Source organism: Saccopteryx leptura, chromosome 3 (genome assembly GCF_036850995.1).
Source record: "Saccopteryx leptura isolate mSacLep1 chromosome 3, mSacLep1_pri_phased_curated, whole genome shotgun sequence".
Classification (NCBI taxonomy): domain Eukaryota; kingdom Metazoa; phylum Chordata; class Mammalia; order Chiroptera; family Emballonuridae; genus Saccopteryx; species Saccopteryx leptura.
Window position 1 is genome coordinate 239,462,134 of NC_089505.1, and position 25,757 is coordinate 239,487,890.

The 25,757-nt window shown below is 37.5% G+C and overlaps 1 pseudogene; it reads left to right on the forward strand.

The window, feature by feature from the left end:
* Positions 1 to 17,836: 17,836 nt before the first annotated feature.
* Positions 17,837 to 20,942, forward strand: LOC136398446 (T-cell surface glycoprotein CD1e, membrane-associated-like; annotated as a pseudogene).
* Positions 20,943 to 25,757: the final 4,815 nt, after the last annotated feature.

Here is a 25,757-nt window from a genome sequence, read left to right on the forward strand (position 1 = left end):
CTGGACATGTTTTATTTGAACATATGTACCATGATTTATTGATGTCACCCTAGTAAAATTAATAAAAAGAAAAAAGAAAAAAAAGAAATGGAAACAGTTATCACAAAACTTCCAACAAACGGAAGTCTTGACCCGATGGCTTCACAATTGAATTTTACCTAATATTCAAAGAAGAAAAAACACCTACCCTTCTCAAACTATTTCAAAAAATTCAAGAGGAAGGAGGACTTCCAAGAACCTTTTATGAGGAATGATCCACATTCCAAAACCAAGTAAAGACACTACAAAGAAAGAAAACTATAGACCAATATCCCTGATGAACATTGATTTTAAAATTCTCAAAAAATATTAGCAGACCATATCCAGGAATACATTAAAAAAGTCATACACCATGTTCAAGTGGGATTTAATCCGGGGAAACAGGCTGGTACAATATTTGCCAATCAATCAATGTGATTCATCACATCAACAGAAGGAAGGATAAAAATCACATAATTATATCAATAGATGTAGAAAAAGCATTTGATAAAATCCAACACCCATTTATGATAAAAAAAAAAAATACCCTAGCAAAGTGGGAATGCAGGGAACATACCTCAACATAATAAAGGCCATCTTTGAAAAATTGACCACCAACATCATACTCAATGGGCAAAAGTTAAAAGAAATTCCCTTAAGATCAGGAACAAGTCAGGGGTGCCCCCTTTCACCAGTCTTATTCAACATAGTTCTGGAAGTTCTAGCCACAACAATCAAACAAGAAGAAGATATAAAAGGCATCCAAAATAAAAAAGAAGTAAAACTATCATTATTTGCTGACATGATGCTATACTTAGAAAACCTAAATGTCTAAGTAAAAAAAATTACTAGATTTCATAAATGAAATGGGGAAGGTGGCTTGATATAAAATTAATATTCATAACAAATGGCATTTTCATACACCAACAATAAACTGTCTGAATGAGAAATTAAGGAAACAATCCCCTTCACTACTGCAAAAATAATAATAAAGTATCTAGGAATAAATTTAACCAAGGAGGTAAAAAACTTGTTCTTGGAAAATTATAAGACATTGAAAAATAATCTAGGAAGATACAAAGAATTGGAAGCATGTACCGTCTTTATGGATAAGAAAAATATATATCATTAAAATGTCTATATTAACCAAAGCAATCCATAAACTCAATGCAATTCCTATTAAAATACTAATGGCATCTTTCAAAGATATAGAACAAATATTTCAAAAATTTATATAGAACCAAAAAAGAACATGAATAGACTCAGCCATTTTGAAAATAAAGAATAAAATGGGAGGTATCACACTTCCTGTTATTGAGTTATACTACAAAGCCACTGTAATCAAAACAGGTTAGTACTGGCATTAGAACAAGCATATAGATCAATGGAATAAAACATAGAACCCAGAAATAAACCCACACCTTTATGATCAATTGATATTTGACAAGGGAGATAAGAGCATAGAGTGGAGTAAAGACAGTCTCTTTAATAAATGGTGGGAAAATTAGACAGGTACATGCAAAAAAATGAAACTAGACTACCAATTTAAAACTTTCACAAAACAAACATAAAATGGGTAAAGGTCTTAAATGTAGATCACAAAACCATAAACATCTTGGAAGAAAACATAGTCAGTAAACTCTTCGTTATCTCTCGTAGCAATATATTTGCTGATTTATCTCCACGAGCAAGTTAAATAAAGGTCAAAACAAACAGTGGGGCTATATCAAACTCAAAAGCTTGTTTACAGAAAAAGACAACATGAAAAAAATAAAAAGACAAACCACACAATGGGGGAACATATTTGCCATACATCTGATAAGTGGTTAATAACAAAATTTATAAAGAACTTCTAAAACTCAATACCAGGAAGGTAAACAACCCAATTAAAAAATGGGCAAAAGAACTGAATAGACACTCCTTCAAAGAGGACATTCAGATGGCCAATAGGCATAGGGAACTTTTTCAATATCAGAGAAAAGCAAATTGAAACCACAATGAGATACCATCTCACACCTGTCAAAATGGCGCTCACTAACAAATCAACACACAGTAAGTGCTAGCAAGGGTGTGAAGAAAAGGGAACCCTCCTGCACTGCAGCTGTGAATGCAGACCTAGGATGCTACTTTAGAGAACAGTATGGAGTTTCCTCAAAAAATTAAAAATGAAACTGCCTTTTGACCCAGCTATCCCACTTTTATGAGTATATCATAAGAATACCAAATTACTAATTCAAAATAACATATGCATTCTCATGTTTATTGAAGCATTGTTTACAATAGCCAAGATCAGGAAACAGCCCAAATGTCCATCAGTGGACAAGTAGATTAAAAAGCTGTGGTGCAGCCCTGGTCGGTTGGCTCAGTGGTAGAGTGTCAGCCTGGTGTGTTGAAGTCCCAGATTTGATTCCCGTTCAGGGTACACAGGAAAAGCACCCATCTGCTTCTCCACCCTTCCCCCTCTCCTTTCTCTCTCTCTCTTCCCCTCTTGCAGCCAAGATTCCACTGGAGCAAAGTTCTTATGGGTGCTGAAGTTGGGGCTCCATGGGCTCCACCTGAGGCACAGGAGTGGCCCGATTGCAGCAGAGCAACCACCCAGAGGGACAAGCATTGTTCCCTTGTGGGCATGCCGGATGGATCTCAGTTGGGCACATGTGGGAATCTGTCTGTCTGCCTCCCCCCCCCCCCACTTCTCACTTCAGAGAAATACAAAAAAAAAAAAAAAGCTGTCATGCATATACAAAATGGAATACTACATGGCCATGAAAAAGAAGGAAATCACCTTTTGCATGGCATGAATGGACTTGGAGATTATTATATTAAGTGAAACAAGCCAGGAATAGAAAGATAAATATCATATGATCTCATATGTGGAATCTAATGAACCAAGTGAACTGAATAACATAATAGAGGCAGAGGTAGGGTCACAGGGAGCAGAGAAACAGCTGTCAGAGGGATGAGGATAGAAGGGATGGGATCAGTGAAGATGAAGGGATTAGTGAAATTATATATACATAACACATTGATACAGAAAACAGGACAGCAAATCTCTAAGGGAAGGGAGGAGGAGGGGACAATAGGGTGTAGAGGAGGGAGTTATATTGAGTAGGACACTTGAATTCATGTTAACACATGAATAAATTAAAATTAATAAAAAATATTTTTTAAAGATTTATGAAATAGCCACTCCATTGTCTATTATTCTTCATTAATAATGTAAAAAATAAAGAAACAGTAATCTTTAACAATAGAATGTAAGATATTATAGATAAGGTAGTTGAATGAAGAAGTGTAGAATTCTGTGTGATCAATTCTTCAGACATTTTTTTTTTTTTCTTAAAGAGAAGGAAAAGAAAATCATTAAAGCCATTTCTGTATGTTCCTGGAATGGAATTATATTGGCAACCTCTATGCTTGGGAAGATGCTCTAACCAACTGAGCTATCCAGCCAGAACGTAAATTCTCCAGACATAATTTAAATAAAGCATTGCAGTAACCAGGCAAGTGTATCAGGAGTCTCCCTGGGGATGGACAGTGTCTGTCTCTGGGATTTATATATGATGGGTAGGTCATCCTGATTGGTGAATTGAGTATTTTTATCACAGAAAGCCATAAAGATTTGGATAAAAACTAGAAATAATAACTTTCAGTTTAAACATGAAAACTCTTTCTAAGTTTAAACTAATTTAGTTCAATATAATAATGTACTGGACAGTACAGAATAAAATACTTCCACAGTAGTTCTATTGGACAGTACAACTCTAAGTTGTGTGTAGCATAATTTAAAGCTCCTTTAGCTACCTAGCAAAAATGTAGCTAAAAATGAGGAGAAAGGCAAGATTTCCATTTGAAGTTAGCACTTTGAGGACCTCAGAGTTTATGTAATGATTTTAACATGTAGACCCAGTTTACGTCAATAACCATGACTGTAATGATAAGTGACAGGTGGTGACTGAGGCCATGGCAAACAGGGCTAGGAACTCACACAGGTTTTCAAGGTGGGAGCTAAATACCCTCATTGGTAAGTTTATGAGTTTATGAAAGAATCAGAATTATTGAAGGTTTTGAGGATCTGCAAATAGTACAATTAAGATGTACGAACAGTGAAATTAAACAAATGTGGATTGATACTACTTCTAAAGAAATCTGTTTTGTATCTTTTACTGCGGTTATTTTGGACAGTACTGACTTCAGACATTCACATGAGTAAATCTGTTATCTAAAGGAAAATCACTTTGAAAAAAGATGAGCCCTCAGAGATAAAATATTACTTTGCTTTGCAAATTGTATGGAAAGGGGAAAAAGCTAGAATATATAAACCTAAAAATTAACCATAAGAAGGAGTTGGCTGTGTGGGTAGAGTTGGAAAATTGAATAATTGCTAAGTAGATGAATGGACTTAGAAAAGGCCCTATTGTGTGACTATATAGGACAGTCTGGGCACTCACCCTCTTCTAGACCTATGATGAAAGAACAACATGTTCAAATTGAGGGTAAAATTATTATTCTATGAAACTTTACCTATCTTTTGATTACAGATATAACTGTTGATGTTATTTAATAACTTTGTTAACTTTTCAATAAATTGACATTTTTTATTCCCATATCATTAAAGTTATAAATCAAAATTCTTTGAAGGAAAAATGGGTCATCCTTTCGGTGATTACAAAGGTTTGATATTTTCAACAATAGCAGATAAAGCATTTTCTTACATTTACATACATTTATTAAAAATATGATTTTAGGCCCTGGTTGGTTGGCTCAGTGGTAGAGCGTTGGCCTGGTGTGCAGGAGTCCTGGGTTCGATTCTCGGCCAGGGCACACAAGAGAAGCACCCATCTGCTTCTCCATCCCTCCCTCTCTCCTTCCTCTCTGTCTCTCTCTTCCCCTCCTGCAGTCAAGGCTCCATTGGAGCAAAATTGGCCCGGGCACTGAGGATGGCTCTGTGGCCTCTGCCTCAGGCGCTAGAATGGCTCTGGTTGCAGCAGAGCGATGCCCCAGATGGGCAGAGCATCGCCCCCTGGTGGGCGTGCCAGGTGGATCCTGGTAGGGCACATGCCGGAGTCCGTCTGACTGCCTCCCCGTTTCCAGTTTCAAAAAAATACAAAAAGGAAATAAAAATATGATTTTAGATCAATTCTAGATAGTTTCCTTCACTCTTCATTTTCTAAGTCAGGAAATTCAATTCGTTTAAAGCATATCTATTAATATATTCCCAGTGAATATTTCTCATTTGTCAGGAAGGTTAATGAAAGAGGATCTGTGAATGTGACTATGGGACACCCTCAGGGAAAAGCACAGGAGGGGAAATTTCTTCTTAAATGAACGCTGACCACAAAGAGTAAATATTTTTAGTCAAAAAAGGTTTTAATCAATAAAAAAAGTTATAGACATAGCAGTGTAGTGATTACAGGAGAAAAAAAAGGGTTGCAGGAGGTGGAAAAGGGAAATAGATGGTGATAAAAAAAGATGTGATGAGGTGGTGAACACACAATGCAATGTACAGGTGATGTAGCATAGAGCTGTATATCTGAAACTTGTATAATTTTAGTAACCAATGTCACCCCAATACATTCAATAATTTTTTAAATAGTAGTAAGGAGCTAATGAAAAACTGTCAAGCTAGGAGAAAAAATATATGATACTTTATACCACAAATTAAAATTAATGTTACATATATTTTTCTTTGAAAATTGTTCTTTGAACGATTTTAATTTAGAAAATAATTTTACTAATGGTTTTATTAATTGTTGGACTGTTATCAGAAATTTATTTCTGCATTTCCCAGTTCTTTGTTGTGCTTTGTAAATTTGGTCATCTCAAAACTGAAAACTGGTGTGTGGCTATTTTTACCCTTATAACAGCACTGTTTCCTGAGGGAAAATAAATTGTTTTATTATGGAATTTTTCTTTATTTTATTTTGTAAATAATATGAAACTTTGTCAAATTAGTAGAATTACATATAACATTTATGATTGGCATATGTCAATTCAAATTTTGAAATATTTATATTTTTTAGGTTGGTATAGAATCTTTTCAATATGTTTCTTTACCTATAGTCCATGATGGAATTATAAAACCAACATAACCTAACAGAACCATTTATAGCTTGTAATGTATTTGGACAGAAGAATAAATGTTAACAATAAGTAATCTAGTTTTCATTCTGGAAACAAGTTAAAGAAACATAAAATAAACCCAGAATTGTAGCAGAAAGAAAATCAATATAAAGTCTGTTTATGTAAAATACAGATTAAGACAAACAATAAAATAGTAATTATCAAATTACAGACAAAATTTTTTATGGAAATATTATTAATAATATATAAAAGTAAATTCAAGTAGAATAGATGAAAAAGATAATGTACGAATGGATGACACTGTAAAGTGAGTGTTAATTGATAGAACAAGTGGATATTTCAACTGGTCTGACATCCAAATGAAATGGAAAGTTTTATTGAAAATTATAAATGATTAAAAAATACTCAAAAGAAGAAAAAACACTAAGTATGCCAGTTACCATAAAAACTAAATCTAATAGCAAGGACATAACTAACCTGAAAGGTCCTAAATTCTTATTTGATGATAAATTTCAGGATATAAAAAAGATAGAAAATATTGAAGTCCATTTATGAGACTAGGATATCAAAACTGAAAAATACCACAACCTGACAAAAAACTTGAAACAAAATATTTTTAAATTAATAAAAACTAAGCAAATAAACCAAACATCAAAGTTCTGTTAACAAATCTTACTTATTGAAAATATTAAATTTGCATGTATATAAAAGTTTTTACTAGCAGTGTAAGAATAATTAAATATTAGAAAATTAATTAATGTAGTTGTCTAAATTACCAAATTAAAGGGAAAAATAAACAATATAATCATTTCCTTGTATGTCTGACAAAACCCTTAATAAAATTTAATATACATTGATGAAGAAAACATCTTATCAATTTTGCAATAAAGGGAACTTCCTTAATATAGTTCAGTTTAACTATAATCAAGGTAAAAGACATAGACTTGATAATAAAAATTTAGAAGGTTTACCATTAAAATTAGGAATAGGACAAGGGTGTGTGCAATTACCATTATGCTAATCAAAGTGGTACTAAAGTGGTACTTTCGAGACTGGTGAGTAAATAAAAATAAAGAGTATAATGAAAAATTAAACTGTCATTTCAATGTGTGTTATGTGCTGTTGAGTTGGCTCTGACTCCCAGAGATGGTATTTATGAGTTCTGTCCACAATTTTTTGTCCTCAACAGTCCTGCTCAGCTCCCGTGCACTCATGCCTATGGCTTTTTTTATGAAGTTACTCCATCTCACAGTAGGTCTTCCTCTTTTCCTACTGCATTTTAGTTTTCTAAGCACTATCATCTTTTCTAAAATCCTGCCTTCTTTCTCATGATGTGTCCCAAGTAGAAAAGCTTCAGTTTTGTCATTATTGCCTCCAGCAATGTTTCAGACTTAATTTGTTCTAGAACCCAGTTGTTTGTCCTTCTGATAGTGCAGGATATTCATAGAGCTCTCCTCCAACACCATGTTCAAATGTGTCATTTTATTTCCTATCAACCGTCTTCATTATCCAATTTTTGCATCTGTATACATAATAATCAGGAATAAAATGGTAATATCTAATGGCACATCATTCTCATTTTTTCTTTTTTTTTTTAATTTTATTTAGACAACTAATTTTAACCATGTGACATTGATCATTTAGAGTACATAGATTCAGAGAAAATATTTCCTGATCATTTTGACATTTGATTATGTTATATACCCACCACCCAAAGTTAAACTGTCCTCCATCACCTTCTATTTGGTTTTCTTTATGCCTCTCCCCTCACCCAACCCCCTACTTCTCTTCTCTTCCCCTCTCCCTCATAACCATCACACTTTTGTTTATGTCCATGAGTCTCAATTTTATGTCCCACCTATGTGTGGAATCATACAGTTCTTAGTTTTTCCTGATTTATTTATTTCACTCAGTATGTTATCAAGGTCCATCTATGTTATCGTAAATGATCCTATGTCATCATTTCTCATAGCTGAGTAGTATTCCATAGTGTATATGTACCATATCTTCTTTATCCAATCATCTATTGAATGGCTTTTTGGCTGTTTCAATGTTGTCTTGGCTACTGTGAACAATAGTGCAATGAATATGGGGTTGCATGTGTCTTTATGTATGAGTGTTTTTGAGTTTGGGGGGTATATACCCAGTAGAGGGATTGCTGGGTCACATGGTAGTTCTATTCTTAATTTTTTGAGGAACCACCACACTGTCTTCCAAAGTGGTTGTACTACTTTACATTCCCACTAACAGTGGATGAGGGTTCCTTTCTCTCCACAGCCTCTCCAACACTTGTTATTATCTTGCTGATAATAGCTAATCTAACAAGCGTGAGGTGGTATCTCATTGTAGTTTTGATTTGCATTTCTCTAATAGCAAATGAAAATGAGCATCTTTTCATATATCTGTTGACTATTTGTATTTCTTCCTGAGAGAAGTGTCTGTTCATGTCCTCTTCTCATTTTTTTATTGGGTTATTTGTTCTTTGTTGTTGAGTTTTGTGAGTTCTTTGTATATTTTGGATATTAGGCCCTTATCTGTGCTGTTGTTTGAAAATGTCATCTCCCATTTAGTTGGCTGTCTGTTTATTTTGTTGTTAGTTTCTCTTTCTGTGCAAAAGCTTCTTAGTCTGATGTAGTCCCATTCATTTATCTTTGCCTTCACTTTCCTGGCCTTTTGAGTCAAATTCATAAAGTGCTCTTTACGGCCAAGGCCCATGAGTTTAGTACCTATGTTTTCTTCTATGTACTTTATTGTTTCAGGTCTTATATTTAGGTCTTTGATCCACTTTGAATTAATTTAGTACAAGGGGACAAACTGTAGTCAAGTTTCATTCTTTTGAACATGGCTCTCCAGTTTTCCCAGCACCATTTATTGAAGAGGCTTTCTTATCTTTGTTTTGTGTTTTTGGCTCCTTTATCAAAGATTATTTGACCATATATATGTGGTTTTATTTCTGGACTTTCTATTCTGTTCCATTGGTCTGAGTGTCTATTTTTCTGCCAATACCATGCTGTTTTGATTGTGGCTCTATAATATAATTTGAAGTCAGGTATTGTAATGCCCCCAGTTTTGTTCTTTTTTCTTTGTATTATTTTGGCTATTTGGGGCTTTTTATAATTCCATATAAACCTCATGGTTTTTTCTTCCATTTCTTTAAAAAATGACATGAAATTTTGATGGGAATTGCATTAATTTTGTATATTGCTTTGGGTAATATGATCATTTTGACTATATTTATTCTTCCTATCCAAGAACAAGGAATATTTTTACATTTTTTGTATCTTTTTCAATTTCCCTTTAAAATGTTTTGTAGTTTTCATTATATAAGTCCTCTACATTCTTTGTTATATTTATTCCTAGGTATATATTTTTTTGTTGTTGCAATTGTAATACAGGGTTTTTTTTTTAGTATGTTTTCTGATGTTTTATTATTGACATATAGGAAGGCAATCGATTTGTGTACATTACTTTTGTATCCTACAACCTTACTGTATTGGTTTATTGTTTCTAATAGTCTTTGGGGAGTCTTTGAGGTTTTCTATACACAGGCTCATATCACCTGCAAAAAGTGAAACCTTTACTTCTTTTATTCCAATATGAATGCCTTTTATTTCTTTTTCTTGTCTGATTGCACTGGCTAGAACTTCCAGCACTATGTTGAATGAGTATGGGGAGAGTGGACAGCCTTGTCTTGTTCCTGATCTTAGAAAAAATGTCCTCAGTATTTTGCCATTTAATATGATGTTAGCTGATGGTTTGTCATAAATAGCCTTTATTATGTTGAGATATTTTCCTTCTATTTCCATTTTGTTGAGTGTTTTAAACATAAAATGATATATTTTATCGAATGCCTTTTTCATTTTTGATAAGATCATATGGTTTTTGTTCTCATTTCTTCTATAGTTTCCCTTTCATTGCTCAACCTTCTCTTGATTTCTTTACCATAATACATAATTATATCCTAAAATATATTTTCCCATTTTTTTTTCAAAAGAAAATACACTTAAAACAGAGCAACAGATTTTAATGTTATTTGAGAAATTTTGTGATATGAAATGTGTCATTGAACTGTATTTTTATTGGTTCCTCAAATGGTATATATTCCCTGTGTTTACTAGGTCTTAGCATATACTGTGTTCTTTTATTCAGGTTTATTCCTAATCTTTCAGAATGCATATGTGTCATCACTTTATGGGAATCCTCTTTGATATCCTTGACTTGGTCCATCCTTCCTATTCATTGTTATCATGTCACTGTGTACTTAAAAAATGTCTAGCACACAGTAAGTGCTCAGTATTCAATAAATAAAGAATATATAAATACAGGAGATCCTTCGGTATTGGCACAGTTCTGTTCCTACGACAGTGACGTGAGCCAAATTTTGTTGTAAGTAAAAACACACTCTAGCCTAACACAAATGAAACATTTGTACCTTTCACAGTCCAAAATAGCAAAGGTAAGCATACCAGGGACACCAACTTCCTCACTTATCTGCTCCATAACTGCATATTCTTCCATAGTGCAACCACTATTTTGCTCACATAGTCTGTAAGTATGACACTAATGGTGTAAGCAGAAACACTCACATGTTGTTTTTTTTTTAAGTTTTTATGGGAGTGAGCATCATAAAGTTGAAACATCGAATGCTGAGAATGTTGTAACCTAAGGACAGCCTGTGAATTCATTCAAGAGACTTGAAAAATTTAAAAGACACAAATAATAATATTGATTAAAATTAACTTCAAATTTTATTTGAAAATGACAAACAGATTTACAAAAGTCTACACTGCTTTTTATGGCCATGTGCTCAGCAGATACTGTGTAGCCCATAACACCTTCTTGCAACAATCTATATGCTGTGAATCACCAAAATACCTCTAGCTGAAAACTCAATTTCAACATAACCCAAACAGACTGCATATCTCAATACCCCCTTCCCTTCCTATAAAACCAGTGGCTGTCACTATGGCCATGCAGGTTCACACTCCAGTAAAAGAACTGTGGAGCCAGAAAATGGTCAGCCATTCCATTTATTAGAGTCTCATAATGGTGGATAAGCATACAAGCAGGGAAGACCTCTTCCCTTTCATCCATCTCAGAACCCCACCAGTCTCAGCAGTCCTCAGCCAATCAGGCATCTCAGGGCTCCCATGCCGCTCAGCACTCCTTCTCTCTCTCTTTGAACTAACTAGCCGAAACAGGCTAGGGGAAAAAAAACCTTCTCCAGAAAACAATCCCTCTTCTCCATGGAGGCAGGCAATCTACAAACTGCAATTTGCAATCTGCTGCCCTGAGGGAAAGCACCCACAGACTTCCATAGACTATACACACATGGTACTGTCCCAGTACAAGTGAGCAGACCTAAAAAACACTTACTATAAATTGTTTGCCCAACACTGCCAAACTGTTGTCTATCTTCATAAATGACACCATTTTATGTCCTCCTGGTCACACTTTGTTTGACTAATCGAGCTTACCACCATGCTTTGCTCTTTCTACTCTGCAGCCTCATTGCTACTGCCTTTGTTCAGGTCACTAAAGTCATCTGCCTTGTAGTTTTCATCACTGATTGCAAATCTCAACGTAAATTAGAAAACTTTTCTAAACACTATTTTAGTCACATTACTCTCATGTTTAAAATTGTTCACTTGCTTGAAAAACAAGACACTTTTTTCAATATGGCACCTGTTATCAGGAACTTCTCTTATGATGTATCTCTTTTTTTCCCCCTTTGGTCCCTAAGCTTCAATATTTACTTCTCTAATGTAAGATTCTATACATTTCCTATTTTAAAGTATCTTTTGTTATGTGTAAGGCAAAGAGGTCCTTGATTACTTTATAGCAAAAATATGTATGATCTTATGCTTTTATATTTTTCAGATAAAATTTTAAAAAACATGTCGTATGTATTAGAACTTTCTGTAGAACTAGAGGGCTGTTACTCAGAATATGCCCTTGTACCCCTTCCCTTTCTGTGCACATGATGCAATTGATCCTTTTAGTTTCTAGCAAGAACAACAAAGTACTGTTGGGTGTCTAGTTACTACTTCCATGATCTCCTTTTTTTCAAGTATTGTGTCTCTTTTCAGGATGGAGTATCTTCCCAGGCAAACATATCCCTCTGCTATGAAAGAAATTCCTGGATTACTGTTATATGACTGACTGCTCTTAAAGCTTAAAATTCAATGAAAACAGTGTTAATAAATAGTTCTTTAGCTATTATAGGTAAAACAAGTAATAATAAGTGTTGAAGAAGTGATATAGAAGAAGAAATCATCATACACTGCTGATGGAAATAAAAATTGTTATAACTACTATAAAAAACAGTATGAAGGCTCCTCAAAAAATTATAAATAAAGAGACCATATGACCCAGTAATTTCTCAGTTGATATATACCTGAAAATATTGATAGCATTTATTTCTAAAGATATATGTACTCCTATGTGTCGGGAGCCGATCCACTAATGCTGCCTAACTAGGTCACAGCAGAAGAAGATCCACAACTGCTGGTTGACAAAGTCACAGCAAAAGAAGATAGAGTCACCGCAGTAAAGACCAACAGCTGCGGGTTGACAAAGTCACCACAAGGAAAGGCATGATACTTCCCCCTTTAATCTTTTGAATTAATCTGGCCTTATATCCCCCCCTTTTCTGGGTGTGTGCTATTATTTGTGGCACAGGGATAATAGTACCGTGCTTTCCCTGTAGATTTGTAGTAATTTCTTTGGAAATGAGACAGAAGGTGTAAGTTCCACAGAAAAGCCTGTAAGCCCCTTGAACTGGGCTCATAAACATAAGAGGCTGGCTATGATATCCCTCGTAAAGGGTTAAGTTTGTAGGAGAATTTCTTCTTATTAATCATGTTAAAAAGAATATAGCTAGAACTTAGCTAGTGTATGAATATAGTAAATAAATAAAGTTTGACTAGACAATAGAATTTTAGGTAAGGTGTTATGGAATGGCCCGTTGCGTGGCCTGGGATGGGAATGCAGTCAGCAAGAAAAGAATGTTTTGCTAAGAGAATTGTTTTATGACTGAAGGCAGTTGCTGGGCTTTCTCAGTGAGACACTCATGAGATTTATAAACTTTCCCAAAAATTCTTTCTTCTGATAATGAGAGGTATGGGGCGGGGGGCATCCATAGAAGCAATAGCAATTAATGTCTTCTGAAATTATGTTGCTACTAAGCTATCTTGCGAGTGCACTCTATATATCTTTAAGTAAAAGTTACTCTTAATGTTATGTCAATTTCTTAATGGGCAAGCCTTTTGTTATCTTGTGAGGAAAGTTAGGACACTGCATAAACTCAAGGCCATTTGCCTGAGCAAGCGGTGGTCATTTGCTAGTCCTTAATGATTTTGTCTGTTAATCTCTCTCTGCCCCTTGACTCACAACAACAGTAAAGTTGAGTTATTAGTTAGTACTAATACTTTAAAAGCTTTTACCGATGTTATCGCTATTCAAGTTATTTTTTAATTGTACTTTGAATGATTTGCCACCTGATTCGTAGTTTATAGATATAAATTAACTGTTATCTGGAAACATGTAAACATAGTGAAACAGAAGCAATGATTAATACCATGTAATTGTAACTTGGTGTGTGTGTATAAAAAAGGAGCTGTACTAGCATTTGGTAGAGATGCCTGGCAGTAAATGCTAACTAGAGAATAAAGAGAAAGAAAAGAATTCGGCTCTCTCACTCGAATTTCGCCGACGCCGTCTCCTCCTGTGGGACCCCTGGATCCCCCCCGGGGCTGGACCCCGGCACCTATGTTCATTGTAGATTTATTCACAGTGCCAAGACATGGAAACAACAGAAGTGTTGCTTGATATATGATTGGATAAAGATGTGGTACGTAAATACAATGAAATACTACATACTCATGAGAAAAATAAGTAAAATACTTTTATTTGCAATAACATAGATGGATCTTGAGAATAGTAGGCTAAGTGAAAGAAATCAGATGGAAAAAGTCAAAAATCATAGGATTTCATGCATATGTGCGATATAAATATGAAAGTAGCAAATGAACAAAGAAAACAAAGAAAAATATACAGCAAACAGTATGGTGGTTTTTAGAGGGAAAAAAGTGCAAGGTGAAGTAAAAACAGGTAAAGAATGTCAAATACGTGCTGATATAACATAAGAAGATGTGGCTACACACATTGCAAAACACAGAGAAAGTATTATAGAACTGTATACATGAAAACTATATAATTTTATTAAACCATTTTATACCCATAAGTTTAATATAATTTTTAAAATAAATAAATAATTATTTAATTATCATACTTTGTATGTTTCATTTTTATTTATAGTATTTATAAATATCCTTTTTATTGTATTATTTTACATTTTTAAAAATATATTTTATTGATTTAAGAAAGAGGAGGGAGAGAGCAAGACAAAGACAGAAATATTGATCTGTTCCTGTATGTGCCCTGACCAGGAATCAAAATGGCAACCTCTGCATTTTGCTACGAAACTAATCAACAGAGCTATCTGACCAGGGCTTTGCAATATTTTTGTTTTGCATGATTTTAGGATTGTGGATTTTGAGGAACTTTTCTGCTGTCTTTTCAAAGGACTTCTTTAAGGTTCCTCCTCAAAGTAGAATCCCTTTATTGTTTTCTAGAATGAAGATGAATGTATTCATCATTTAAAAATAAATATTTGGCCCTGGCTGGTTGGCTGGGCAGTAGAGCATCGGCCTGGCATGCGGGGGACCCGGGTTCGATTCCCGGCCAGGGCACACAGGAGAAGCGCCCATTTGCTTCTCCATCACCCCCTCCTTCCTCTCTGTCTCTCTCTTCCCCTCCCGCAGCCAAGGCTCCATTGGAGCAAAGATGGCCCGGGCGCTGGGGTGGCTCCTTGGCCTCTACCCCAGGCGCTAGGGTGGCTCTGGTCATGGCAGAGCGACGCCCCGGAGGGGCAGAGCATCACCTCCTGGTGGGCAGAGCGTCGCCCCTGGTGGGCATGCCGGGTGGATCCCGGTCGGGCGCATGCGGGAGTCTGTCTGACTGTCTCTCCCCGTTTCCAGCTTCAGAAAAATACAAAAAATAAATAAATAAATAAATAAATAAATAAATAAATAAATAAATAAAATAAATATTTAAAATATTGCACATTTTCGAGATAAAGAAAAGGCCAGTGCTTTCCACCACCATGACTAAATTAAGTCTCCTATAAAAGTCATAATTTAGCATATTTTTCTGAAAATTTTTACTTTATATTGTTTTCTTGTGGTCAATAATATATGATTCATATAAAACTTATTTATCTTCCTTTATTTTCTTGTCTCCCAGGGAATTAAGTAATATGGAATAAAATTTTTTTGATTATTAACTTGTTTCAGAAATATTAATTAAATGCACTAAATTTCCTAGTGCATTCAAACTATTATTTAAGGATAACTATATATTTTTTAAAGAATTTTTTAAACTTACATTTATTGAGATGACATTGGTCAATGATGTTATATTTATTTCAGGTATACAATTCTATAATAAATCTTCGGTGCATTCCATTATGTTTCATGACCAAAAGTCTGGTCTCTTTCACTCTCCATATATTTGACCCCCTTTACCTTCTTCAACCTCCCTTTATTCCCCTTCCCCTCTGATAACCACTCTACTGCTGTCTGTGACTGTTTATTTTGTTTGCTTGTTGCTTTTTGTTTTTAATCCCACATATTATGTTTTTGGGAAACTCCATACTGTTTCCATAGTGACTTTACCAATTTACATTTTTATGAGCAGTGGATGAAACTTTTTTCTTTACATTCTCTTCAACATTTGTTATTTCTTGTTGTTAACACTCATTCTAACAGGCATGAGGTGATAGCTCTGTGGTTTGATTAGCATTTCTCCTGTAGCTAGTGAAATTGAGCATATTTTTATGTATCTGCTGGCCATTTAAGTTTTCTTGAGAAAAGTTTCTTTTCAAGTCTTCTGCCCATTTTAAAAATTGGACTTTTTGTTTTCTGTTGTGTTCTTGAGTTGTATGAGTTCATTGTATATTTGGATATTAGCCTTTAATCAGAGATTTTGTTTGCACATATATTCTAAGTTTTTTTGTTTATTTTTCATCATGTTTATGGTTCTTTCTGTTGTGCAGAAACTTTTAAGTTATATGCACTCCATTCATTTATAAATATAAATTTATATTAGTACTTACTGCATTTTTCAAGTTAATGTTTGGTTTTACTTAGATTATTAGTTTCATAATGGAGTTATATGGCATATTATTGATTTTTTGAGTATTCCAAACAGAGTTATTGGTCCTCACAAGAGGATGATAATTTCCCTGAACAAAAAATTTTAAGATTATTTCATTACCTTAGAATTCTGACATTTTTTCCCACAGCATTGAACATGAGAGAAACATTGAACCAGCATCTTAGAGTCAGAAACAATGAATGACATTGAGTCTAAACTTTTTTAAATAACTTGAAGCATAATTCTGTGAGTACTTTATATTATAAAAATAGAGGTTGTGGATTGATATTTTTTGTTTTGCTTTGTTTTTTTCTTAAGAAATTGTTTCTGAGCTCAACCAGGCAGTGGAGCAGTAGATAGAGCATCGTAGTGGGATACAGAAGACCCAGGTTCAAAACCCCGAGTTCTCCAGCTTGAGTGCAGATTAAGCTGGTTTGAGCAGGGCTCATCAACTTGAGCCTAAGGTCACTGGCTTGAGCAAGGAGACACTTGGTCTGCTCTAGCCCCTCAGACAGGCACATATGAGAAATAATTAATGAACAACTAAGGTGCTGCAATAAAGGATTGATGCTTCTGAACTTTCTCCCTTCCTGTCTGTCTGTCCCTATCAGTCTCTGTCACACACATATGGAAAAAGAAATTCTTTCTGAAAACTTAATGTCTTACATAAATTTTGTAACCAGGTGGGCTCTGATTAAATGTTAGTTGAACGTGTCTATGAAAACCAAGGGTAGTATTTAAACTGCCTGCAGGCTGCCACAGCAAATATCAATGTAAAGAACAAAAGTAAAGACTCAACACAGTTATTATTTCTCCCATGAACACCTCATTTCCAGGAGTGCCTCCTATAAAACTCTTCTCTACTTAGACACATCAAGGAGACACCAGTGTTCCCAGTACATAGACTGTGAGGGGAAGACTGCATGACTGCTCCTCATACCCAGGGACCTGGAGAGACACTCAACTCATTTAGGGTAGAGTGGGAGGCCATGGCCCTGTGCATCCCCTATAGACCCACTCATACAACATTAATGAAAATCTGTCTACTGACCAGCTCATCATTTCTGAGTTAAGAATTCTTTTGGATCCTTAACAGCAAGAGTAGGTCTGACTAGAGAAAATGAGCAAAAGGGTATTTTTCTGAGATTACCTGATAATCAGTATTGCCACCGCTGTTCCTTCTTTACTGTGGATTATGGAGATTTGTCTGTAAATTATGCAGCTACATTCAAAGTGACTATTTTCTTCTGATAATGATTTTAAGAAAAAGCAGGATATGAAGACAGAGAGTAGTCTGAGGGGATAGGAAGAACATGCAAGGCAATGAGAAGAGTGGCAGTAGACTCCAGAGAAAATAATAGGTAAGTAGAAAAATACAGAGAATATCAAGAAAAGGGAAAAGGGAAGGCCAGGAGGCACATCATAGGAGGAGAAGACCAGAGAAGAATCCAGAGTGGAGACACTGCTGAAAAGGCCACGGGGCACTACTGAGGACCTTCTGTTACTTCTTTTTATAGAAATGGACATTGAGAATCCAAATGTAGGCTTGAGGTCTCCAAGGCCAAGAGGTACTACATTTCCCAGGCAGACCACAGACTGCAGACATGGTTATCAAGCCACAACTCCTTTTATACATGTTGGTGCAATGTGGCAGTTAGGAGGCAGACAAAAGTAAAAAGAAAATTGGGAAGCCAGACAGGGAAGAGATGAAGGGGAAATGAGAGACCTTGTGGAGGCTCATGGTTGAGGGAGGCAGTCGGGTTCTTCCCACACAGAAGTGAGAAGAAGGACAGTTTGGTTTGTTTTTGTGGAAAGGGATGTTACAAAAAAAGTTCAAAAGGGTTTTGAGGGGAAGATGTTTTCTGAGTTCTGAGGACAAGTTGTTCTGCTGAGGCATTCTTTATCAAGCAGAGCTTCAATTCTGCTGCTTCTGACCCTGCTCTTCCAAGGAATTCTCTGACATGAACCAAGCACAGTGGATGAGAAGAACCCAGTTGGAAACATACTTGTGGTTGGGCAAAGCAGAGTGTAGAAAAGTTTAGAGAGTGTCTCTAGGAAGAGAGTAATGCTCCTACTGGGCACACTTGGAATCTGCATGCCAAGCGAATGCCGAGAACCATCCTTGACCCCAGTCTGTTTCTCTTTCTGATTTTGGGGAAAAGAAGCTATATTTGGGAAAAGGGACATGTGTATGGAAATTTGTAAGTATTACCATTATTCTTTTCTTACATGGGCCTTTCATCTTCCTTCCTTTCATCTTCTCTCATTGTCACTTCTCTGTCTTTCAGCTATGCAAGTATCAGCACACGGAGGGCTGAGGCTGGCTGGGTGAGCTGCCGGCTCATTGCTGGGACAGTGTTTCAAGCACTATCTGCATTCTGTAGCCCTCCTTCCAGGGTAATTTTAGCAAGAAAGAATTGAAGAACTTTCGATTACTGCTGTTGTACATGCATAGTTTCCCTAAGGAAGTGCAGGCATTATCCAGTCAGTTTCAGTTTGGATGTGAGTTTGCTTTTCAAGGTTGATATTTACCTGAAAGCTCTGACCAGGGAAAATGATGTATGGACTGTGACCATTATTCAATCTTCTGTTTACCTTGGCTTAACTCTTTCTTCTTTGCTTCACCTCTTACCACTATTCCCACTCTACCCCTTCCCAACCACATACAAAGAACGATTTACATGTATATATCTTCACACTCCTGATTATACCCTTATATTCTGATACCTCGATCTCAAAGGGATCTGGCTCTATGTTATAGTGTTTTCCTATGTTCTCTTGCCCATTCTTGATCTCAGACACAGCCTTTCCCAACCTAGACCTGCCCTCCTTTCTAAATGTTCACCTGACCTAGGCAATACCCAATCAGTCTCAAGGAACCTCTTCTTGACTGGTCTGCTGACTTTCTAAGAGTATTCCCATCTAGCTTTTTCAAACTAATTATTTCCATAATCCTTTATTATTTTCACATACTCATCCCACAGATTTCTTCTTGCTTTTTCTTCCAAAACCTAGTCTTCAACGTGGTTCAAAGAATATGTTTCTTTCCTTGAATTCCTCTACTTTCTATTGTTGATGTTTCTTCCCTACAATTTTTTTCCATATTGACTCTCTGTTCCTTGACCATCTCCAGATCCCTTTGAGATCCAGGTATCAGGCAGCTTTAGAGTGCATTCCTGGGAAGGCCCCAGAGAGTTTTTTAAATGTGGCATATCAAAGATCAGATTTCTTGAGTTTCCAAGGAAATTTCTGGAAGCCGTCTCCAGGAGCTGGGAGTCAGGCTCCGAATGTCTGAAATATGCTTAATCAGTACAGCATTGTTAAAGTTCTGATGGGCCTTTTCAGTGACATTCTCAGGCTCTCAATTCCTGTCAGTCCTCCTGCAAGGAGGGAAGTCAGACCTGGAATGACAAGGTAAGCACAACCTCCTCTCCCCTCACAGCCTCACTGCTTCATTCTTGTATTTGAGTGTTTTCTCTTTATCATTCCTTTGAGACATAGAATAAGAGGGTTGAAGGTGAGTGTGGGTTCAGGGGTTCTAAGGTACCTGAGTCACAAGTTCTGGCTTGAGATACCTAAACTCCACTTCTTCTCATCTCTTTCCAGTGAAGCTACAGGCTTGGGTGACCAAAGGCTCCAGTCCTGGTCCTGGCTGTCTGCTGCTGGTGTGCCATGTCTCTGGCTTTCATCTGAAACCTGTGTGGGTGATGTGGATGCTGGGTCAACAGGATCAGTGGGGCACTCAACAAGGTCAAATCCTGCCAAATGCTGAAGGCATGTGATATCTTCAAGTAATCCTTAATGTGGCAACTGTAGAGGTAGCTAGCCTGACTTGCCAAATGAAACACTGTAGCCTGGGAGGCCATGATATAATCATCCACTGGGGTGAGAAAGAACGAGGGCTCCATTAGGAAATGATAGTCTTCCCATAATTCCAGGGCTAATGAATGAGCAGTTGGAGAATAGATAGGACTCCTATGCACAAGAGGGTAAAAGTGGGAGAATACAAATCATAAGGAAGTGTAAAGATTCAAAGCAGTTACATTTCAAGAAAATAGAGAAAGAGAATTAGAGGTACTAAAGAAAAATGAAAGGAGACACATTGACTAGAAAGAATTGAAATGAGGGCTCTAGAAAATATAGAAGAAAACTCTTGTAAGGTCCCAACTCTGTGAAATGAGAAGCATTAACTGAGGTGGGATAGAGTGTATTTCATAGATTGACATTATTTAGTCCCCAACCAGAAGGACATTCTCTCCCTTTGATACTGATCTGTTTGGCTGTAACAGTTACCCTGGTTATTCTGTTTTTTTGTGGACTTACAGTTTAAATAGCACAGGAGATTTTTCTTGTTTTGTTTCTTTAACCTCTTATCCACTTATTTTTTTTCTCCTCTATTGTTCTTTTTTTCTCTGATTTGCTGTCTTTGAGATCAAAATCCTCTTCTTCTCCCTCAGCTCAAATCAGAATATCTGCTCGCCCCTTTCCTTGAACCCTGCCTCTCCCATTGAAGGAACACCCAGGAATGAAGGAAATCAGGAAACCACCTCTGCTTGGCACAGAAATCATGGGTCAAAAACAAATTGTTGAAGAAATGGTAAATGAGCCTGATCCAACTCTGCTGATATATGTTTAACCTTATCCATAAAAATCTGGTCTGTTTCCTCTTGAACATGGTTTATACCAATAAACAAAGCATGATTTTATTAAAATAGTTTTCTGACAGAGATTCTGACTCATTTTGAAACCGCTTCCCTTCCACCCCCGATCTTTGACAATCTCTTATCTGAAGGCATCTGTTTGTTGATCCTTCAAACTCTATTTCACATTCCTATTTCTGAATCTTCCCTGGAATTTTCCCTGAATGACCCAATTGAAATCACAGAACAAGTCCCAGATGATCTCACTCTTATGTGGATTCTAATGAACAACGTAAATTAATGAACAAAATAGAAGCAACTCATAGATACAAAGAACAGAGTAATAGCTGTCAGAGGGGAGAAGTTTGGAGGGCTGGTAAAATGATGAAGGGGTGAAGCAGAGAAAAACACACACAGATACAGAAAACAGTAAGGTGATTGCCAGAATAGATGGAAAGGAGGGTGGTGGAGGCAGTAAAGGGGTCAGGGGGGAATAAATGTGATGAAAAGAGATCTGACACACAATAAAATATACAGACGATGAATTATTGAATTGTATATAGAAACCTATATAATTTTTAACCAATGTCATTCTAATATATTTAATTTTTAAAAATTCTGTAGGGAAAAGAAAGAAATCTCTTTTGTACTTCCAAAATTTGACTGATCTTCCTAAGAGCATTAATATTTTCATATTCTGAACAATCGTTAAGTACTTACTCTATTTATTTGTCTCCATTTTTTGAAAGCAGAATTTAGATATTGTAGTTGTATTCATGACCAAAAGCCTAACCTGAATTTAGGTTGATGAGCAACTGACTTGTGCGGTTGTTGCCATCTTTAAGTTTTTAATAATCTTCGAACAAGGCTGAAAAACACAAGCATAACCTCTCTCTTGCATTAGAAGAGTGTGTGGTCCCCACCACTGTGCCATGGCTGGGTCCTTCCAGCATCATTTCAGAGAAATGGGAGGGGAAGAGAGAGAGGAGTGAGAGATACAGAAAAATAGACAAAACAGACAGACAAATGAGGGGGGAAAAGATAAAAGACACATGGGGGTATATAGGCTGGCCCATGGGTGTACAGAGGGAACATGGATTAAATTGATAGTCTGAGGAGTTATGGCGGGGCCTTGAGCCCCAACAGGGACTGCGGAAGTGGCAGCTTCAAGTTTTTGAGGCAGCGGAGCTGATGGCACAGTTAGCAATTCAGTTGGTTTTGTTTCTGCGCGCACAGCCACAATTTTGTCAAACTCGGAGGCTAAACTACTTTCCTCCTCAGTAAAGGGGGGGGTGAATAGGGAGGTAGGAGCTCCTCAGAGAGAGGGGTAGCCTGTAATATTTTTGGCACTGGCGGAAGGTCTCCTGCAAGAGCACTGGTCAGGCAGGTATGTATAGCTAGCAGGGCAGGAATGAGGCCAAGAGGGAAGGTTTGTCCTTCATGTACTTTGGCCAAATGGACGCACCAGAAAGTTCAGGCCCAAGTATCGGGGTGCTAAAGAGGCATGTCCCAGAGCCAAGTGTTGAAAGCTGAGAGGATTTCCCAGTAGGTACAAAGATCCTTTTCACTAACTTTAACTTGCCTACTCTGCAATAAGGCATAGAGGGCTTAGCTTGCGGGGCTCGGGAGTGAGGGAGAAGGTTTCCCATTACAGAGTGTCACTCACTCATCCCTTGGATGCCAGTTAGGTCCCTGTCTGGGTGCTAGTTGTGGACAAGGCCCACTGGGGGTGAGGACGATGGAGACACAGAGACACAACTCAGGAGACCAGGTTCAGTGATGCAGATCAACTTTAATAAGGAAGTGAGCTAGCTTATATACACGGGTTCAGCCAATAGAATGTTACAGTATGTCCTTCATAGCCAATGGCTGAAAAGTTCAGGGAGCTACCTGGGTGGAGCTTAGTTACTTTCTTATAACATGTGAGCTCCCTCCTGGGTGTGCCTAGGAGGTTTTAGGTACTAAAGTTTTCTCACAGCATTGCATCAGCCACAGCTGCTAAGAGTGTGCTCTGTGCTCTACGCACGCCAAGATGACCCAGAACCCAACACAAACAATGGTGGGTGGCTGATCAAACAAATGCTAGACTCAGCTAGCTACAGAAGTAGCACACTCAGTGGAGGAGTCCAGAAGGAACAAGACACAGCAACAAATAAATACACTCAACAGGGCAGACACTGAGAAAGATCTAAAACATGTGATCAAGGTTGACCCTTAGAGCCAGCCAACCTGAAGTGATAACCCTACACATGAAAGGGCCAAGGCACTAAGACTCACATAAAACAGAAGATAAATATAACTTTCAAGAACCATTGCTAGAGCCAGTAGCAGAGGCAGTCTGAAGATGAGTACCACTGAATTCATCTTCCTCATAAAGACACCACAACAGAGATGATGTCAGAGTAATGGCGGGGTAGGAAGCGATACCAATAAATCTCCCCCAAAACTCAACAAGATCTTCAACCAGAAACAGAAAAACCTATACTTGGAGCCTCCAGATGCTTCGCAATACACCCAAAGGTATGGTCGAGTGAAAAATTGGCTAAATATATAACCAAACCCCGAAGGAAATAGGGAATAGGAAATGCTCCACCTTCCTCACTAACCTAAACAGGGCAGCTTTCTCTGAAAACTGTGAATATAGAAACTGAGGCGGGCAAAGGGGGTGAATAGATCCAGGCCGCGGCACAAAGGGTCGAACCAGGCTGTGGCGTGGAGATCCAAGCCGAGGAAAATCTGATCCTGTGGCAACCTGGGCAATACAAGCTAACACTCGCGCCAAACCCAAACAAAGAAAGACAAGCGGGGCGGCTATTTTACCCGGTCTCCTGGTCAGTGCGCGCAGCTACTGGGTGAGAGATTTCTTCCTAGGCCCCGAGAGTGGGTGCCCGTGTTGCCCCACGGAGAGGCAGGGTCAGAGGCCTTTCTGTGGGCCGAGGGCAGAGTCTCTGGGCAGCCCCAGCGCCCTGGGAAAGCCACGCACGGGAGGGAGTGAGAACTAATTCCAATGGTGGAGATTTTCCGTGCTGGAGGGGTTTTCACTCAGAGGGTAACGCGGCCGGACTCATATCCTGGTTTGCGCGCGCAGATAGTGAATGAGAGATTCCTCCGAGTGCCTCGGCAGTGCGCGCCGCCCGTGTTATCGCACAGAGGGGCAGAGTCAGGGGTCTTTGTGTGGGCCAAAGCGGAATCTCGGGCCGCCCCAGCGCCTTGCAGGAGCCGCGCATGGGGACGGAGCGAGACTCAATTCCAACGCTGCAACTTTTCCCTGCGGTTGGGGGTTTCACTCAGAGCGTGAGACTGCTGGCCGGATATCCTGGTCTGCGCGTGCAGCCAGTGAGTGAGAGTTCCCTCCAAGCGCCCCGGAAGTGGGTGCCCGCCTGTGTTACCGGACAGAGTGGCAGACAGAGCCAGAGGTCTTTGAGTGGGCGGAAAGCCCGCCTGATTATGCTAGCAGCTCTGACTGACTGAGCCTTACCCAGAGCCCTGTGCTGAGTGGAAATAGAGTGGGGAGTTGCCAGCTCTTTGAGCCTCTTACTATCCAGGCAGAGGCAGCAGCAACCCCATAGCTGGATTATCAGGCTACTAATTGAGGAAGGAAAGACTAGGAGAAAGGCTCCAGGAACACAGACTCTCTCACTGTCGGAGCCCATAAATGCTAATGAGCCTCGACTGCCAACGAGACTAAAGCACAATACATGACATTGCCATAGAGACTTATCAACTGCAAACCTCAACCTGAGCGTGCCAAAGGGGCAGAACCCGGGGTACAGAGTCACCGACCAGGAAGAGGGAGAGAAAAGAAAAAGCAAGAAGATAACCTCTCAAAATCAAGAATAATCTGCAGACTCTATAACCTATCCCATTTTATTATATTTGTTCGTTTGTTTCTCTTATCTTCATTCTTGATACTTTTTTTCCTCCTCCAATTTGGCCGATTAACTCTCTGCCGGTCTTACTCTCTCCTCTCCTTGAACTACACTACCCATAAGTGTTACATCTCCCATTATCTTTTCTCTTCTCTTCCTTTCTCTCTATGAGGGTTGCACACCAAAACCCTTAACTCTCTCTCTCTCTCTCTCTCCTTTCTTTTTTATTCTTTTAGTGGTTCCCTCTTTTTTTCTCTCTCTCTCTTTCTTTTCTCCCTCTATATTAGTTTCTTCCTTTCTCCTTTACATCTCCTCTCATTCAAACCTCAATAACAAACAAATTATCTTATCTGGGACTCAAACTTATGTTTGTGCATTTTGGGGGGTTTTCACTTCACCTTTTTAACTCACTAGCAGTGCTCCCATCCCTGGCTCTCCATTTTATCTAGTTCTTGTTCCACTAAATACAATAGTAATTTTTTAATTTCTCCCCCCATTTTTCCATTTTCCTCTTATTCCTCTCATCATAACTCTTAGACAACCAACACCTAAAAGCAAATCATTTTATTGTTGACCCAAATTTTTTCCTTATTTTCTTTTTGTGGGTTCATACGCTCTTTTTTTTTTCTTTTTTTTTTTTTCGTTTTTCTTTTTTTTTTTTTCTTTTTCTTTTTTTTTTTTTTGCCCCTTTATTACTTTTCCCCAATTCAGGCCCTCCATCACAGGCATTGTTTGTTATAATTCACAGTTCACCACAAGATTTTCTCAAGAAAGAGGGGAGAGGAGAGGAGAGGAAAAAAGGAGGGGGGGAATAATTTCCTTTTTTAAAAATTTTTATTTTATTTTATTTTTCTTTATTTCATTATTAATTTTTTTTAAAAAAAACAACTCTTTTCGATTTTTTATTTTTTTTACTATTTTTTTTAACTTT